General features: G+C 43.8%; 12 non-coding genes across 12 annotated transcripts; all 12 read right to left on the bottom strand.

Annotated features, from left to right (window-relative positions):
* Nucleotides 1–264: 264 nt before the first annotated feature.
* trnas-aga (transfer RNA serine (anticodon AGA)) lies at nucleotides 265–346 on the bottom strand. The gene has a single exon. It is a non-coding gene; the product is annotated as a tRNA-Ser (tRNA).
* Nucleotides 347–1,647: 1,301 nt separating this feature from the next.
* trnay-gua (transfer RNA tyrosine (anticodon GUA)) lies at nucleotides 1,648–1,734 on the bottom strand. The gene is given in 2 exon segments: nucleotides 1,648–1,683; nucleotides 1,698–1,734. It is a non-coding gene; the product is annotated as a tRNA-Tyr (tRNA).
* Nucleotides 1,735–2,908: 1,174 nt separating this feature from the next.
* trnas-aga (transfer RNA serine (anticodon AGA)) lies at nucleotides 2,909–2,990 on the bottom strand. The gene has a single exon. It is a non-coding gene; the product is annotated as a tRNA-Ser (tRNA).
* A 1,301-nt stretch (nucleotides 2,991–4,291) lies between these two features.
* On the bottom strand, nucleotides 4,292–4,378 carry trnay-gua (transfer RNA tyrosine (anticodon GUA)). The gene is given in 2 exon segments: nucleotides 4,292–4,327; nucleotides 4,342–4,378. It is a non-coding gene; the product is annotated as a tRNA-Tyr (tRNA).
* A 1,174-nt stretch (nucleotides 4,379–5,552) lies between these two features.
* trnas-aga (transfer RNA serine (anticodon AGA)) lies at nucleotides 5,553–5,634 on the bottom strand. Its single transcript has one exon. It is a non-coding gene; the product is annotated as a tRNA-Ser (tRNA).
* Nucleotides 5,635–8,259: 2,625 nt separating this feature from the next.
* Nucleotides 8,260–8,346, bottom strand: trnay-aua (transfer RNA tyrosine (anticodon AUA)). Its single transcript is given in 2 exon segments — nucleotides 8,260–8,295; nucleotides 8,310–8,346. It is a non-coding gene; the product is annotated as a tRNA-Tyr (tRNA).
* A 1,174-nt stretch (nucleotides 8,347–9,520) lies between these two features.
* trnas-aga (transfer RNA serine (anticodon AGA)) lies at nucleotides 9,521–9,602 on the bottom strand. The gene has a single exon. It is a non-coding gene; the product is annotated as a tRNA-Ser (tRNA).
* Nucleotides 9,603–10,894: 1,292 nt separating this feature from the next.
* trnay-gua (transfer RNA tyrosine (anticodon GUA)) lies at nucleotides 10,895–10,981 on the bottom strand. The gene is given in 2 exon segments: nucleotides 10,895–10,930; nucleotides 10,945–10,981. It is a non-coding gene; the product is annotated as a tRNA-Tyr (tRNA).
* A 1,174-nt stretch (nucleotides 10,982–12,155) lies between these two features.
* Nucleotides 12,156–12,237, bottom strand: trnas-aga (transfer RNA serine (anticodon AGA)). The gene has a single exon. It is a non-coding gene; the product is annotated as a tRNA-Ser (tRNA).
* A 1,289-nt stretch (nucleotides 12,238–13,526) lies between these two features.
* On the bottom strand, nucleotides 13,527–13,613 carry trnay-gua (transfer RNA tyrosine (anticodon GUA)). The gene is given in 2 exon segments: nucleotides 13,527–13,562; nucleotides 13,577–13,613. It is a non-coding gene; the product is annotated as a tRNA-Tyr (tRNA).
* A 1,928-nt stretch (nucleotides 13,614–15,541) lies between these two features.
* Nucleotides 15,542–15,623, bottom strand: trnas-aga (transfer RNA serine (anticodon AGA)). The gene has a single exon. It is a non-coding gene; the product is annotated as a tRNA-Ser (tRNA).
* A 1,290-nt stretch (nucleotides 15,624–16,913) lies between these two features.
* Nucleotides 16,914–17,000, bottom strand: trnay-gua (transfer RNA tyrosine (anticodon GUA)). Its single transcript is given in 2 exon segments — nucleotides 16,914–16,949; nucleotides 16,964–17,000. It is a non-coding gene; the product is annotated as a tRNA-Tyr (tRNA).
* Between the last annotated feature and the right edge of the window lie 598 nt (nucleotides 17,001–17,598).

Below are 17,598 nucleotides of genomic sequence, written 5' to 3'. Positions count from 1 at the left end.
GCTAATGTGGTTGGAAGGCGGATCCACTATGTTGCAATGTAGTTGCTCACTGTAGTTTGTTTTGGTCAGCATGGTATTTGTTTAGGACTATTCAGCCTTTACAATGTGCAGCAGCAGATTCATTAATATACAGTACAATGCCTCAGCAGATGTTCCCAACACTTTCCCAATTGGTACTGAAAAACAAGCTAGGAACACAACACTAATTATGCAATGGTCAATCAAGAACCTTATCCAAGGTAAAACAACATCAGGGGAACTTCACATTGTTGGCAGGATTCGAACCTGCGCGGGGAGACCCCAATGGATTTCTAGTCCATCGCCTTAACCACTCGGCCACAACAACACTCCTGGGGGCTCACGCGAAGGTGGCTAGGCCACCGTCTGTTGATTCCAGGGGTCTCAAACTCAAATTACCTGAGGGCTGCAGGACGCAGAGTCTGGGTGTGGCTGGGCTGCATCAGGTATTCCACTGAAAAAGCTTTGTTCAAAAAATCTAATCTTCTCAAACATCACTACTAACAGTTCTTTAACTATAATGGGTTCTTGTGAACATGAACGGTTTTTCTAAACATGGCTTCTCTTGCCTGCTTCCTGCTGCCAGAGACCTGGCAGCGCTTCCTCTCACATAGCTGAGCCACATTTGGCTTGAGCGAGGAAGCAGTTGACACCCTCACTATGGCTTGAAGAAGTTCGTCAGTAAGTCTCGACCTGTACTTGGACTTTTTGAAGTTATAGAAAAAACTTTTTGCACAAATATGTGCTCCCAAAAAGGCACAGGCTCAGGGGAACCGGGGGTCAATTTTATCGACTGCGACCGGGCTGTTCATTATCAACTGGGACACCATTTATTATTTATTATATAAAACAATGGGATGCAGCCATGGATGCGTTATTCACTGGCTTTCAGTTTCTATAATAAACACCATGAATTCAGCTGTACGTCCTACCCAACACCGATGTTCTGTTGCTTATGTAACCGAGGCAGGTAAGCCTTTGATGAGGCTCCAGCCTGACTCCGAAGCGGGACGGCGGGCGGGAGCTGGCTGAATGGCCCCATTGAAGGTCCACACCCATTAGTGACATCGTCAACGGAACGTCGGTGTTGGTCCTTAACGGCGGTAACATTGACTTCGTCCAGCTCGAAGTCAAACATTCTCATTTCAAACACAGTAACAAGTAGGAATTCTATGACGGCTATGTGATGTTACACGAGCGCCTCCATAGTTGTGCAATGTTTCTCTGCTTGCATCAACCCCGGCTGATGGCCCGCCCTCGGGAGCCATATAGTCCAGTGTGATTGGTAGGTTCGTTCAGCTCCAGCTTGCACAAAAAAAGGAACCTTCTGCACACAACGCGGGAAAGTGCCATTCGTATAGAACTCGCTGGCCGCACTAAAGATTAAACTTTCATATCGTCCTGAGGGCCACAAAATATTGTCTCACAAGCCGCAAGCTTGAGAACCCTGTTTTAATCCATGGTCAAAAGCAGTCCTGTAAATTGGAGCAGGAGCTTTGGTGAGTAAAGGCAACATGTTGCAGAGCTTTGAAAAAATGTCCTTGCAGCGGGAGATGTTAGTATAGGGTAGTATAGGTTAGTATAGCCATGGCGTTAGAGCAGTACCTGGACTGTTCCGCCAAAATGTTCTCCTTCGAGCCGGAGTTGAACCAGCGACCTAAGGATCCCAGCTGACTAACCTACAGTCCTCCGCTCTACCAACTGAGCTATCGAAGGGTGGGGAGGGACTTGTTCTACGTACTTCTAATGCAGAAGATGGTAACAATCCATGTACCCACGTAACCATCTTTTAGTTACACCGGCTTATGCTTGTCTCTGGATTAGGTGCCAAGTCCAGCTGACAAAAGATGTCAATGACATTTAGTTTAACAGACTAACGTGGTTGGAATGCGGATCCACTATGGTGTAATGTAACTGCTCACTGTAGTTTGTTTTGGTCAGCATGGCATTTTTTTAGGACTATTCAGACTTTACAATGCAGATGTTCCCAACACTTTCCTAAATGGTACTGAAAAACTAGCTAGGGACACTGGTTGAAAAGGGAATTTTAAGGGGGGGGAAGAAAAAAGAAGAGAGAAAGGGGGGAAGAGAAACAGAAAGAAAAAGAGAAAAATTCAATATAAAATCCATAATACAAAGTAACAGTAACACAGAAAATGTCAATACTTCAGCATACATTGAGATATGGTTCAAATTCATTTTAAACATGAATTAGGGCAAATCATTAGAATCACATCTTAATATAAACACCTCAACCACCCATTATTACCTCAATATAAACACATAGTAGGGTGACAGATTCTATTAAAAATCTCCTAATGAAAACTGGTATATGAAACCCAGCAAATGAAATACTGATTGTGCACCTAACACACTCTTGCCAGGATTTGCACCTGGAGTCTTCCACCCAAAGGATGGATGTGTTGCTATTACACCACAAGAGTTGTGTTTTTTTCCCCACATTTTTTTAAAGAGAGAGTGCAAACACAACAACTAAAAACTATATACAATAACAATTTAAAACCTGTCTATATACAAAACCCCAAAACACTAACAAATTACACCATCCCTGGATTAGGTGCCAAGTCCAGCTGACAAAAGATGTTAATGACATTTAGTTTAACAGGCTAATGTGGTTGGAAGGTGGATCCACTATGTTGCAATGTAGTTGCTCACTGTAGTTTGTTTTGGTCAGCATGGTATTTGTTTAGGACTATTCAGCCTTTACAATGTGCAGCAGCAGATTCATTAATATACAGTACAATGCCTCAGCAGATGTTCCCAACACTTTCCCAATTGGTACTGAAAAACAAGCTAGGAACACAACACTAATTATGCAATGGTCAATCAAGAACCTTATCCAAGGTAAAACAACATCAGGGGCTCTTCACATTGTTGGCAGGATTCGAACCTGCGCGGGGAGACCCCAATGGATTTCTAGTCCATCGCCTTAACCACTCGGCCACAACAACACTCCTGGGGGCTCACGCGAAGGTGGCTAGGGCACCGTCTGTTGATTCCAGGGGTCTCAAACTCAAATTACCTGAGGGCTGCAGGACGCAGAGTCTGGGTGTGGCTGGGCTGCATCAGGTATTCCACTGAAAAAGCTTTGTTCAAAACATCTAATCTTCTCAAACATCACTACTAACAGTTCTTTAACTATAATGGGTTCTTGTGAACATGAACGGTTTTTCTAAACATGGCTTCTCTTGCCTGCTTCCTGCTGCCAGAGACCTGGCAGCGCTTCCTCTCACATAGCTGAGCCACATTTGGCTTGAGCGAGGAAGCAGTTGACACCCTCACTATGGCTTGAAGAAGATCGTCAGTAAGTCTCGACCTGTACTTGGACTTTTTGAAGTTATAGAAAAAACTTTTTGCACAAATATGTGCTCCCAAAAAGGCACAGGCTCAGGGGAACCGGGGGTCAATTTTATCGACTGCGACCGGGCTGTTCATTATCAACTGGGACACCATTTATTATTTATTATATAAAACAATGGAATGCAGCCATGGATGCGTTATTCACTGGCTTTCAGTTTCTATAATAAACACCATGAATTCAGCTGTACGTCCTACCCAACACCGATGTTCCGTTGCTTATGTAACCGAGGCAGGTAAGCCTTTGATGAGGCTCCAGCCTGACTCCGAAGCGGGACGGCGGGCGGGAGCTGGCTGAATGGCCCCATTGAAGGTCCACACCCATTAGTGACATCGTCAACGGAACGTCGGTGTTGGTCCTTAACGGCGGTAACATTGACTTCGTCCAGCTCGAAGTCAAACATTCTCATTTCAAACACAGTAACAAGTAGGAATTCTATGACGGCTATGTGATGTTACACGAGCGCCTCCATAGTTGTGCAATGTTTCTCTGCTTGCATCAACCCCGGCTGATGGCCCGCCCTCGGGAGCCATATAGTCCAGTGTGATTGGTAGGTTCGTTCAGCTCCAGCTTGCACAAAAAAAGGAACCTTCTGCACACAACGCGGGAAAGTGCCATTCGTATAGAACTCGCTGGCCGCACTAAAGATTAAACTTTCATATCGTCCTGAGGGCCACAAAATATTGTCTCGCAAGCCGCAAGCTTGAGAACCCTGTTTTAATCCATGGTCAAAAGCAGTCCTGTAAATTGGAGCAGGAGCTTTGGTGAGTAAAGGCAACATGTTGCAGAGCTTTGAAAAAATGTCCTTGCAGCGGGAGATGTTAGTATAGGGTAGTATAGGTTAGTATAGCCATGGCGTTAGAGCAGTACCTGGACTGTTCCACCAAAATGTTCTCCTTCGAGCCGGAGTTGAACCAGCGACCTAAGGATCCCAGCTGACTAACCTACAGTCCTCCGCTCTACCAACTGAGCTATCGAAGGGTGGGGAGGGACTTGTTCTACGTACTTCTAATGCAGAAGATGGTAACAATCCATGTACCCACGTAACCATCTTTTAGTTACACCGGCTTATGCTTGTCTCTGGATTAGGTGCCAAGTCCAGCTGACAAAAGATGTCAATGACATTTAGTTTAACAGACTAACGTGGTTGGAATGCGGATCCACTATGGTGTAATGTAACTGCTCACTGTAGTTTGTTTTGGTCAGCATGGCATTTTTTTAGGACTATTCAGACTTTACAATGCAGATCTTCCCAACACTTTCCTAAATGGTACTGAAAAACTAGCTAGGGACACTGGTTGAAAAGGGAATTTTAAGGGGGGGGAAGAAAAAAGAAGAGAGAAAGGGGGGAAGAGAAACAGAAAGAAAAAGAGAAAAATTCAATATAAAATCCATAATACACAGTAACAGTAACACAGAAAATGTCAATACTTCAGCATACATTGAGATATGGTTCAAATTCATTTTAAACATGAATTAGGGCAAATCATTAGAATCACATCTTAATATAAACACCTCAACCACCCATTATTACCTCAATATAAACACACAGTAGGGTGACAGATTCTATTAAAAATCTCCTAATGAAAACTGGTATATGAAACCCAGCAAATGAAATACTGATTGTGCACCTAACACACTCTTGCCAGGATTTGCACCTGGAGTCTTCCACCCAAAGGATGGATGTGTTGCTATTACACCACAAGAGTTGTGTTTTTTTCCCCACATTTTTTTAAAGAGAGAGTGCAAACACAACAACTAAAAACTATATACAATAACAATTTAAAACCTGTCTATATACAAAACCCCAAAACACTAACAAATTACACCATCCCTGGATTAGGTGCCAAGTCCAGCTGACAAAAGATGTTAATGACATTTAGTTTAACAGGCTAATGTGGTTGGAAGGTGGATCCACTATGTTGCAATGTAGTTGCTCACTGTAGTTTGTTTTGGTCAGCATGGTATTTGTTTAGGACTATTCAGCCTTTACAATGTGCAGCAGCAGATTCATTAATATACAGTACAATGCCTCAGCAGATGTTCCCAACACTTTCCCCATTGGTACTGAAAAACAAGCTAGGAACACAACACTAATTATGCAATGGTCAATCAAGAACCTTATCCAAGGTAAAACAACATCAGGGGCTCTTCACATTGTTGGCAGGATTCGAACCTGCGCGGGGAGACCCCAATGGATTTCTAGTCCATCGCCTTAACCACTCGGCCACAACAACACTCCTTGGGGCTCACGCGAAGGTGGCTAGGGCACCGTCTGTTGATTCCAGGGGTCTCAAACTCAAATTACCTGAGGGCTGCAGGACGCAGAGTCTGGGTGTGGCTGGGCTGCATCAGGTATTCCACTGAAAAAGCTTTGTTCAAAACATCTAATCTTCTCAAACATCACTACTAACAGTTCTTTAACTATAATGGGTTCTTGTGAACATGAACGGTTTTTCTAAACATGGCTTCTCTTGCCTGCTTCCTGCTGCCAGAGACCTGGCAGCGCTTCCTCTCACATAGCTGAGCCACATTTGGCTTGAGCGAGGAAGCAGTTGACACCCTCACTATGGCTTGAAGAAGATCGTCAGTAAGTCTCGACCTGTACTTGGACTTTTTGAAGTTATAGAAAAAACTTTTTGCACAAATATGTGCTCCCAAAAAGGCACAGGCTCAGGGGAACCGGGGGTCAATTTTATCGACTGCGACCGGGCTGTTCATTATCAACTGGGACACCATTTATTATTTATTATATAAAACAATGGGATGCAGCCATGGATGCGTTATTCACTGGCTTTCAGTTTCTATAATAAACACCATGAATTCAGCTGTACGTCCTACCCAACACCGATGTTCTGTTGCTTATGTAACCGAGGCAGGTAAGCCCTTGATGAGGCTCCAGCCTGACTCCGAAAGCGGGACAGCGGGCGGGAGCTGGCTGAATGGCCCCATTGAAGGTCCACACCCATTAGTGACATCGTCAACGGAACGTCGGTGTTGGTCCTTAACGGCGGTAACATTGACTTCGTCCAGCTCGAAGTCAAACATTCTCATTTCAAACACAGTAACAAGTAGTAATTCTATGACGGCTATGTGATGTTACATGAGCGCCTCCATAGTTGTGCAATGTTTCTCTGCTTGCATCAACCCCGGCTGATGGCCCGCCCTCGGGAGCCATATAGTCCAGTGTGATTGGTAGGTTCGTTCAGCTCCAGCTTGCACAAAAATAGGAACCTTCTGCACACAACGCGGGAAAAGGCCATTCGTATAGAACTCGCTGGCCGCACTAAAGATTAAACTTTCATATCGTCCTGAGGGCCACAAAATATTGTCTCGTGGGCCGCAAGCTTGAGAACCCTGTTTTAATCCATGGTCAAAAGCAGTCCTGTAATTTGGAGCAGGAGCTTTGGTGAGTAAAGGCAACATGTTGCAGAGCTTTGAAAAAATGTCCTTGCAGCGGGAGATGTTAGTATAGGGACAAATAGCCATGGCGTTAGAGCAGTACCTGGACTTTTCCGCCAAAATGTTCTCCTTCGAGCCGGAGTTGAACCAGCGACTTAAGGATCCCAGCTGACTAACCTACAGTCCTCCGCTCTACCAACTGACACCGTCTGTTGATTCCAGGGGTCTCAAACTCAAATTACCTGAGGGCTGCAGGACGCAGAGTCTGGGTGTGGCTGGGCTGCATCAGGTATTCCACTGAAAAAGCTTTGTTCAAAAAATCTAATCTTTTCAAACATCACTACTAACAGTTCTTTAACTATAATGGGTTCTTTTGAACATGAACGGTTTTTCTAAACATGGCTTCTCTTGCCTGCTTCCTGCTGCCAGAGACCTGGCAGCGCTTCCTCTCACATAGCTGAGCCACATTTGGCTTGAGCGAGGAAGCAGTTGACACCCTCACTATGGCTTGAAGAAGATCGTCAGTAAGTCTCGACCTGTACTTGGACTTTTTGAAGTTATAGAAAAACTTTTTGCACAAATATGTGCTCCCAAAAAGGCACAGGCTCAGGGGAGCCGGGGGTCAATTTTCTCGACAGCGACCGGGCTGTTCATTATCAGCTGGGACAACATTAATTATTTATTATATAAAACAATGGGATGCAGCCATGGAGGCGTTATTCACTGGCTTTTAGTTTCTATAATAACCCCATGGATTCAGCTGTACGTCCTACCCAACACCGATGTTCTGTTGCTTATGTAACCGAGGCAGGTAAGCCTTTGATGAGGCTCCAGCCTGACTCCGAAGCGGGACGGCGGGCGGGAGCTGGCTGAATGGCCCCATTGAAGGTCCACACCCATTAGTGACATCGTCAACGGAACGTCGGTGTTGGTCCTTAACGGCGGTAACATTGACTTCGTCCAGCTCGAAGTCAAACATTCTCATTTCAAACACAGTAACAAGTAGGAATTCTATGACGGCTATGTGATGTTACACGAGCGCCTCCATAGTTGTGCAATGTTTCTCTGCTTGCATCAACCCCGGCTGATGGCCCGCCCTCGGGAGCCATATAGTCCAGTGTGATTGGTAGGTTCGTTCAGCTCCAGCTTGCACAAAAAAAGGAACCTTCTGCACACAACGCGGGAAAAGGCCATTCGTATAGAACTCGCTGGCCGCACTAAAGATTAAACTTTCATATCGTCCTGAGGGCCACAAAATATTGTCTCGCAGGCCGCAAGCTTGAGAACCCTGTTTTAATCCATGGTCAAAAGCAGTCCTGTAAATTGGAGCAGGAGCTTTGGTGAGTAAAGGCAACATGTTGCAGAGCTTTGAAAAAATGTCCTTGCAGCGGGAGATGTTAGTATAGGGACAAATAGCCATGGCGTTAGAGCAGTACCTGGACTTTTCCGCCAAAATGTTCTCCTTCGAGCCGGAGTTGAACCAGCGACTTAAGGATCCCAGCTGACTAACCTATAGTCCTCCGCTCTACCAACTGAGCTATCGAAGGGTGGGGAGGGACTTGTTCTACGTAATTCTAATGCAGAAGATGGTAACAATCCATGTACCCACGTAACCATCTTTTAGTTACACCGGCTTATGCTTGTCTCTGGATTAGGTGCCAAGTCCAGCTGACAAAAGATGTCAATGACATTTAGTTTAACAGACTAACGTGGTTGGAATGCGGATCCACTATGGTGTAATGTAACTGCTCACTGTAGTTTGTTTTGGTCAGCATGGCATTTTTTGAGGACTATTCAGACTTTACAATGCAGATGTTCCCAACACTTTCCTAAATGGTACTGAAAAACTAGCTAGGGACACTGGTTGAAAAGGGAATTTTAAGGGGGGGGAAGAAAAAAGAAGAGAGAAAGGGGGGAAGAGAAACAGAAAGAAAAAGAGAAAAATTCAATATAAAATCCATAATACACAGTAACAGTAACACAGAAAATGTCAATACTTCAGCATACATTGAGATATGGTTCAAATTCATTTTAAACATGAATTAGGGCAAATCATTAGAATCACATCTTAATATAAACACCTCAACCACCCATTATTACCTCAATATAAACACATAGTAGGGTGACAGATTCTATTAAAAATCTCCTAATGAAAACTGGTATATGAAACCCAGCAAATGAAATACTGATTGTGCACCTAACACACTCTTGCCAGGATTTGCACCTGGAGTCTTCCACCCAAAGGATGGATGTGTTGCTATTACACCACAAGAGTTGTGTTTTTTTCCCCACATTTTTTTAAAGAGAGAGTGCAAACACAACAACTAAAAACTATATACAATAACAATTTAAAACCTGTCTATATACAAAACCCCAAAACACTAACAAATTACACCATCCCTGGATTAGGTGCCAAGTCCAGCTGACAAAAGATGTTAATGACATTTAGTTTAACAGGCTAATGTGGTTGGAAGGTGGATCCACTATGTTGCAATGTAGTTGCTCACTGTAGTTTGTTTTGGTCAGCATGGTATTTGTTTAGGACTATTCAGCCTTTACAATGTGCAGCAGCAGATTCATTAATATACAGTACAATGCCTCAGCAGATGTTCCCAACACTTTCCCAATTGGTACTGAAAAACAAGCTAGGAACACAACACTAATTATGCAATGGTCAATCAAGAACCTTATCCAAGGTAAAACAACATCAGGGGCTCTTCACATTGTTGGCAGGATTCGAACCTGCGCGGGGAGACCCCAATGGATTTCTAGTCCATCGCCTTAACCACTCGGCCACAACAACACTCCTGGGGGCTCACGCGAAGGTGGCTAGGCCACCGTCTGTTGATTCCAGGGGTCTCAAACTCAAATTACCTGAGGGCTGCAGGACGCAGAGTCTGGGTGTGGCTGGGCTGCATCAGGTATTCCACTGAAAAAGCTTTGTTCAAAACATCTAATCTTCTCAAACATCACTACTAACAGTTCTTTAACTATAATGGGTTCTTGTGAACATGAACGGTTTTTCTAAACATGGCTTCTCTTGCCTGCTTCCTGCTGCCAGAGACCTGGCAGCGCTTCCTCTCACATAGCTGAGCCACATTTGGCTTGAGCGAGGAAGCAGTTGACACCCTCACTATGGCTTGAAGAAGATCGTCAGTAAGTCTCGACCTGTACTTGGACTTTTTGAAGTTATAGAAAAAACTTTTTGCACAAATATGTGCTCCCAAAAAGGCACAGGCTCAGGGGAACCGGGGGTCAATTTTATCGACTGCGACCGGGCTGTTCATTATCAACTGGGACACCATTTATTATTTATTATATAAAACAATGGGATGCAGCCATGGATGCGTTATTCACTGGCTTTCAGTTTCTATAATAAACACCATGAATTCAGCTGTACGTCCTACCCAACACCGATGTTCTGTTGCTTATGTAACCGAGGCAGGTAAGCCCTTGATGAGGCTCCAGCCTGACTCCGAAAGCGGGACAGCGGGCGGGAGCTGGCTGAATGGCCCCATTGAAGGTCCACACCCATTAGTGACATCGTCAACGGAACGTCGGTGTTGGTCCTTAACGGCGGTAACATTGACTTCGTCCAGCTCGAAGTCAAACATTCTCATTTCAAACACAGTAACAAGTAGTAATTCTATGACGGCTATGTGATGTTACATGAGCGCCTCCATAGTTGTGCAATGTTTCTCTGCTTGCATCAACCCCGGCTGATGGCCCGCCCTCGGGAGCCATATAGTCCAGTGTGATTGGTAGGTTCGTTCAGCTCCAGCTTGCACAAAAATAGGAACCTTCTGCACACAACGCGGGAAAGTGCCATTCGTATAGAACTCGCTGGCCGCACTAAAGATTAAACTTTCATATCGTCCTGAGGGCCACAAAATATTGTCTCGCGGGCCGCAAGCTTGAGAACCCTGTTTTAATCCATGGTCAAAAGCAGTCCTGTAAATTGGAGCAGGAGCTTTGGTGAGTAAAGGCAACATGTTGCAGAGCTTTGAAAAAATGTCCTTGCAGCGGGAGATGTTAGTATAGGGACAAGTAGCCATGGCGTTAGAGCAGTACCTGGACTGTTCCGCCATAATGTTCTCCTTCGAGCCGGAGTTGAACCAGCGACCTAAGGATCCCAGCTGACCAACCTACAGTCCTCCGCTCTACCAACTGAGCTATCGAAGGGTGGGGAGGGACTTGTTCTACGTACTTCTAATGCAGAAGATGGTAACAATCCATGTACCCACGTAACCATCTTTTAGTTACACCGGCTTATGCTTATCTCTGGATTAGGTGCCAAGTCCAGCTGACAAAAGATGTCAATGACATTTAGTTTAACAGACTAACGTGGTTGGAAGGCGGATCCACTATGGTGTAATGTAACTGCTCACTGTAGTTTGTTTGGTCAGCATGGCATTTTTTTAGGAATATTCAGACTTTACAATGCAGATCTTCCCAACACTTTCCTAAATGGTACTGAAAAACTAGCTAGGGACACTGGTTGAAAAGGGAATTTTAAGGGGGGGGGAAGAAAAAAGAAGAGAGGAAGGGGGGAAGAGAAACAGAAAGAAAAGGAGAAAAATTCAATATAAAATCCATAATACACAGTAACAGTAACACAGAAAGTGTCAATACTTCAGCATACATTGAGATATGGTTCAAATTCATTCTAAACATGAATTAGGGCAAATCATTAGAATCACATCTTAATATAAACACCTCAACCACCCATTATTACCTCAATATAAACACATAGTAGGGTGACAGATTCTATTAAAAATCTCTTAATGAAAACTGGTATATGAAACCCAGCAAATGAAATACTGATTGTGCACCTAACACACTCTTGCCAGGATTTGCACCTGGAGTCTTCCACCCAAAGGATGGATGTGTTGCTATTACACCACAAGAGTTGTGTTTTTTTCCCCACATTTTTTTAAAGAGAGAGTGCAAACACAACAACTAAAAACTATATACAATAACAATTTAAAACCTTTCTATATACAAAACCCCAAAACACTAACAAATTACACCATCCCTGGATTAGGTGCCAAGTCCAGCTGACAAAAGATTTTAATGACATTTAGTTTAAAAGGCTAATGTGGTTGGAAGGCGGATCCACTATGTTGCAATGTAATTGCTCACTGTAGTTTGTTTTGGTCAGCATGGTATTTGTTTAGGACTATTCAGCCTTTACAATGTGCAGCAGCATATTCATTAATATACAATACAATGCCTCAGCAGATGTTCCCAACACTTTCCCAATTGGTACTGAAAAACAAGCTAGGAACACAACACTAATTATGCAATGGTCAATCAAGAACCTTATCCAAGGTAAAACAACATCAGGGGAACTTCACGTTGTTGGCAGGATTCGAACCTGCGCGGGGAGACCCCAATGGATTTCTAGTCCATCGCCTTAACCACTCGGCCACAACAACACTCCTGGAGGCTCACGCGAAGGTGGCTAGGCCACCGTCTGTTGATTCCAGGGGTCTCAAACTCAAATTACCTGAGGGCTGCAGGACGCAGAGTCTGGGTGTGGCTGGGCTGCATCAGGTATTCCACTGAAAAAGCTTTGTTCAAAAAATCTAATCTTCTCAAACATCACTACTAACAGTTCTTTAACTATAATGGGTTCTTGTGAACATGAACGGTTTTTCTAAACATGGCTTCTCTTGCCTGCTTCCTGCTGCCAGAGACCTGGCAGCGCTTCCTCTCACATAGCTGAGCCACATTTGGCTTGAGCGAGGAAGCAGTTGACACCCTCACTATGGCTTGAAGAAGATCGTCAGTAAGTCTCGACCTGTACTTGGACTTTTTGAAGTTATAGAAAAACTTTTTGCACAAATATGTGCTCCCAAAAAGGCACAGGCTCAGGGGAGCCGGGGGTCAATTTTATCGACTGCGACCGGGCTGTTCATTATCAGCTGGGACAACATTAATTATTTATTATATAAAACAATGGGATGCAGCCATGGAGGCGTTATTCACTGGCTTTTAGTTTCTATAATAACCCCATGGATTCAGCTGTACGTCCTACCCAACACCGATGTTCTGTTGCTTATGTAACCGAGGCAGGTAAGCCTTTGATGAGGCTCCAGCCTGACTCCGAAGCGGGACGGCGGGCGGGAGCTGGCTGAATGGCCCCATTGAAGGTCCACACCCATTAGTGACATCGTCAACGGAACGTCGGTGTTGGTCCTTAACGGCGGTAACATTGACTTCGTCCAGCTCGAAGTCAAACATTCTCATTTCAAACACAGTAACAAGTAGGAATTCTATGACGGCTATGTGATGTTACACGAGCGCCTCCATAGTTGTGCAATGTTTCTCTGCTTGCATCAACCCCGGCTGATGGCCCGCCCTCGGGAGCCATATAGTCCAGTGTGATTGGTAGGTTCGTTCAGCTCCAGCTTGCACAAAAAAAGGAACCTTCTGCACACAACGCGGGAAAAGGCCATTCGTATAGAACTCGCTGGCCGCACTAAAGATTAAACTTTCATATCGTCCTGAGGGCCACAAAATATTGTCTCGCAGGCCGCAAGCTTGAGAACCCTGTTTTAATCCATGGTCAAAAGCAGTCCTGTAAATTGGAGCAGGAGCTTTGGTGAGTAAAGGCAACATGTTGCAGAGCTTTGAAAAAATGTCCTTGCAGCGGGAGATGTTAGTATAGGGACAAATAGCCATGGCGTTAGAGCAGTACCTGGACTTTTCCGCCAAAATGTTCTCCTTCGAGCCGGAGTTGAACCAGCGACTTAAGGATCCCAGCTGACTAACCTACAGTCCTCCGCTCTACCAACTGAGCTATCGAAGGGTGGGGAGGGACTTGTTCTACGTACTTCTAATGCAGAAGATGGTAACAATCCATGTACCCACGTAACCATCTTTTAGTTACACCGGCTTATGCTTGTCTCTGGATTAGGTGCCAAGTCCAGCTGACAAAAGATGTCAATGACATTTAGTTTAACAGACTAACGTGGTTGGAATGCGGATCCACTATGGTGTAATGTAATTGCTCACTGTAGTTTGTTTTGGTCAGCATGGCATTTTTTTAGGAATATTCAGACTTTACAATGCAGATGTTCCCAACACTTTCATAAATGGTACTGAAAAACTAGCTAGGGACACTGGTTGAAAAGGGAATTTTAAGGGGGGGGGAAGAAAAAAGAAGAGAGGAAGGGGGGAAGAGAAACAGAAAGAAAAGGAGAAAAATTCAATATAAAATCCATAATACACAGTAACAGTAACACAGAAAATGTCAATACTTCAGCATACATTGAGATATGGTTCAAATTCATTTTAAACATGAATTAGGGCAAATCATTAGAATCACATCTTAATATAAACACCTCAACCACCCATTATTACCTCAATATAAACACATAGTAGGGTGACAGATTCTATTAAAAATCTCTTAATGAAAACTGGTATATGAAACCCAGCAAATGAAATACTGATTGTGCACCTAACACACTCTTGCCAGGATTTGCACCTGGAGTCTTCCACCCAAAGGATGGATGTGTTGCTATTACACCACAAGAGTTGTGTTTTTTTCCCCACATTTTTTTAAAGAGAGAGTGCAAACACAACAACTAAAAATTATATACAATAACAATTTAAAACCTGTCTATATACAAAACACCAAAACACTAACAAATTACACCATCCCTGGATTAGGTGCCAAGTCCAGCTGACAAAAGATGTCAATGACATTTAGTTTAACAGACTAACGTGGTTGGAATGCGGATCCACTATGGTGTAATGTAACTGCTCACTGTAGTTTGTTTTGGTCAGCATGGCATTTTTTTAGGACTATTCAGACTTTACAATGCAGATGTTCCCAACACTTTCCTAAATGGTACTGAAAAACTAGCTAGGGACACTGGTTGAAAAGGGAATTTTAAGGGGGGGGAAAAAAAAGAAGAGAGAAAGGGGGGAAGAGAAACAGAAAGAAAAAGAGAAAAATTCAATATAAAATCCATAATACACAGTAACAGTAACACAGAAAGTGTCAATACTTCAGCATACATTGAGATATGGTTCAAATTCATTTTAAACATGAATTAGGGCAAATCATTAGAATCACATCTTAATATAAACACCTCAACCACCCATTATTACCTCAATATAAACACACAGTAGGGTGACAGATTCTATTAAAAATCTCCTAATGAAAACTGGTATATGAAACCCAGCAAATGAAATACTGATTGTGCACCTAACACACTCTTGCCAGGATTTGCACCTGGAGTCTTCCACCCAAAGGATGGATATGTTGCTATTACACCACAAGAGTTGTGTTTTTTTCCCCACATTTTTTTAAAGAGAGAGTGCAAACACAACAACTAAAAACTATATACAATAACAATTTAAAACCTGTCTATATACAAAACCCCAAAACACTAACAAATTACACCATCCCTGGATTAGGTGCCACGTCCAGCTGACAAAAGATGTTAATGACATTTAGTTTAACAGGCTAATGTGGTTGGAAGGCGGATCCACTATGTTGCAATGTAGTTGCTCACTGTAGTTTGTTTTGGTCAGCATGGTATTTGTTTAGGACTATTCAGCCTTTACAATGTGCAGCAGCAGATTCATTAATATACAGTACAATGCCTCAGCAGATGTTCCCAACACTTTCCCAATTGGTACTGAAAAACAAGCTAGGAACACAACACTAATTATGCAATGGTCAATCAAGAACCTTATCCAAGGTAAAACAACATCAGGGGAACTTCACATTGTTGGCAGGATTCGAACCTGCGCGGGGAGACCCCAATGGATTTCTAGTCCATCGCCTTAACCACTCGGCCACAACAACACTCCTGGGGGCTCACGCGAAGGTGGCTAGGCCACCGTCTGTTGATTCCAGGGGTCTCAAACTCAAATTACCTGAGGGCTGCAGGACGCAGAGTCTGGGTGTGGCTGGGCTGCATCAGGTATTCCACTGAAAAAGCTTTGTTCAAAACATCTAATCTTCTCAAACATCACTACTAACAGTTCTTTAACTATAATGGGTTCTTGTGAACATGAACGGTTTTTCTAAACATGGCTTCTCTTGCCTGCTTCCTGCTGCCAGAGACCTGGCAGCGCTTCCTCTCACATAGCTGAGCCACATTTGGCTTGAGCGAGGAAGCAGTTGACACCCTCACTATGGCTTGAAGAAGATCGTCAGTAAGTCTCGACCTGTACTTGGACTTTTTGAAGTTATAGAAAAACTTTTTGCACAAATATGTGCTCCCAAAAAGGCACAGGCTCAGGGGAGCCGGGGGTCAATTTTATCGACTGCGACCGGGCTGTTCATTATCAACTGGGACACCATTTATTATTTATTATATAAAACAATGGGATGCAGCCATGGATGCGTTATTCACTGGCTTTCAGTTTCTATAATAAACACCATGAATTCAGCTGTACGTCCTACCCAACACCGATGTTCTGTTGCTTATGTAACCGAGGCAGGTAAGCCTTTGATGAGGCTCCAGCCTGACTCCGAAGCGGGACGGCGGGCGGGAGCTGGATGAATGGCCCCATTGAAGGTCCACACCCATTAGTGACATCGTCAACGGAACGTCGGTGTTGGTCCTTAACGGCGGTAACATTGACTTCGTCCAGCTCGAAGTCAAACATTCTCATTTCAAACACAGTAACAAGTAGGAATTCTATGACGGCTATGTGATGTTACACGAGCGCCTCCATAGTTGTGCAATGTTTCTCTGCTTGCATCGACCCCGGCTGATGGCCCGCCCTCGGGAGCCATATAGTCCAGTGTGATTGGTAGGTTCGTTCAGCTCCAGCTTGCACAAAAAAAGGAACCTTCTGCACACAACGCGGGAAAGTGCCATTCGTATAGAACTCGCTGGCCGCACTAAAGATTAAACTTTCATATCGTCCTGAGGGGCACAAAATATTGTCTCGCAGGCCGCAAGCTTGAGAACCCTGTTTTAATCCATGGTCAAAAGCAGTCCTGTAAATTGGAGCAGGAGCTTTGGCGAGTAAAGGCAACATGTTGCAGAGCTTTGAAAAAATGTCCTTGCAGCGGGAGATGTTAGTATAGGGACAAATAGCCATGGCGTTAGAGCAGTACCTGGACTGTTCCGCCAAAATGTTCTCCTTCGAGCCGGAGTTGAACCAGCGACCTAAGGATCCCAGCTGACTAACCTACAGTCCTCCGCTCTACCAACTGAGCTATCGAAGGGTGGGGAGGGACTTGTTCTACGTACTTCTAATGCAGAAGATGGTAACAATCCATGTACCCACGTAACCATCTTTTAGTTACACCGGCTTATGCTTGTCTCTGGATTAGGTGCCAAGTCCAGCTGACAAAAGATGTCAATGACATTTAGTTTAACAGACTAACGTGGTTGGAATGCGGATCCACTATGGTGTAATGTAACTGCTCACTGTAGTTTGTTTTGGTCAGCATGGCATTTTTTTAGGACTATTCAGACTTTACAATGCAGATGTTCCCAACACTTTCCTAAATGGTACTGAAAAACTAGCTAGGGACACTGGTTGAAAAGGGAATTTTAAGGGGGGGGAAGAAAAAAGAAGAGAGAAAGGGGGGAAGAGAAACAGAAAGAAAAAGAGAAAAATTCAATATAAAATCCATAATACACAGTAACAGTAACACAGAAAATGTCAATACTTCAGCATACATTGAGATATGGTTCAAATTCATTTTAAACATGAATTAGGGCAAATCATTAGAATCACATCTTAATATAAACACCTCAACCACCCATTATTACCTCAATATAAACACATAGTAGGGTGACAGATTCTATTAAAAATCT

This window comes from Channa argus, chromosome 3 (genome assembly GCF_033026475.1).
Source record: "Channa argus isolate prfri chromosome 3, Channa argus male v1.0, whole genome shotgun sequence".
Taxonomy (NCBI): domain Eukaryota; kingdom Metazoa; phylum Chordata; class Actinopteri; order Anabantiformes; family Channidae; genus Channa; species Channa argus.
Note: the sequence above shows the minus strand (reverse complement) of the source record. Positions and strands in the feature narration are given on the sequence as shown.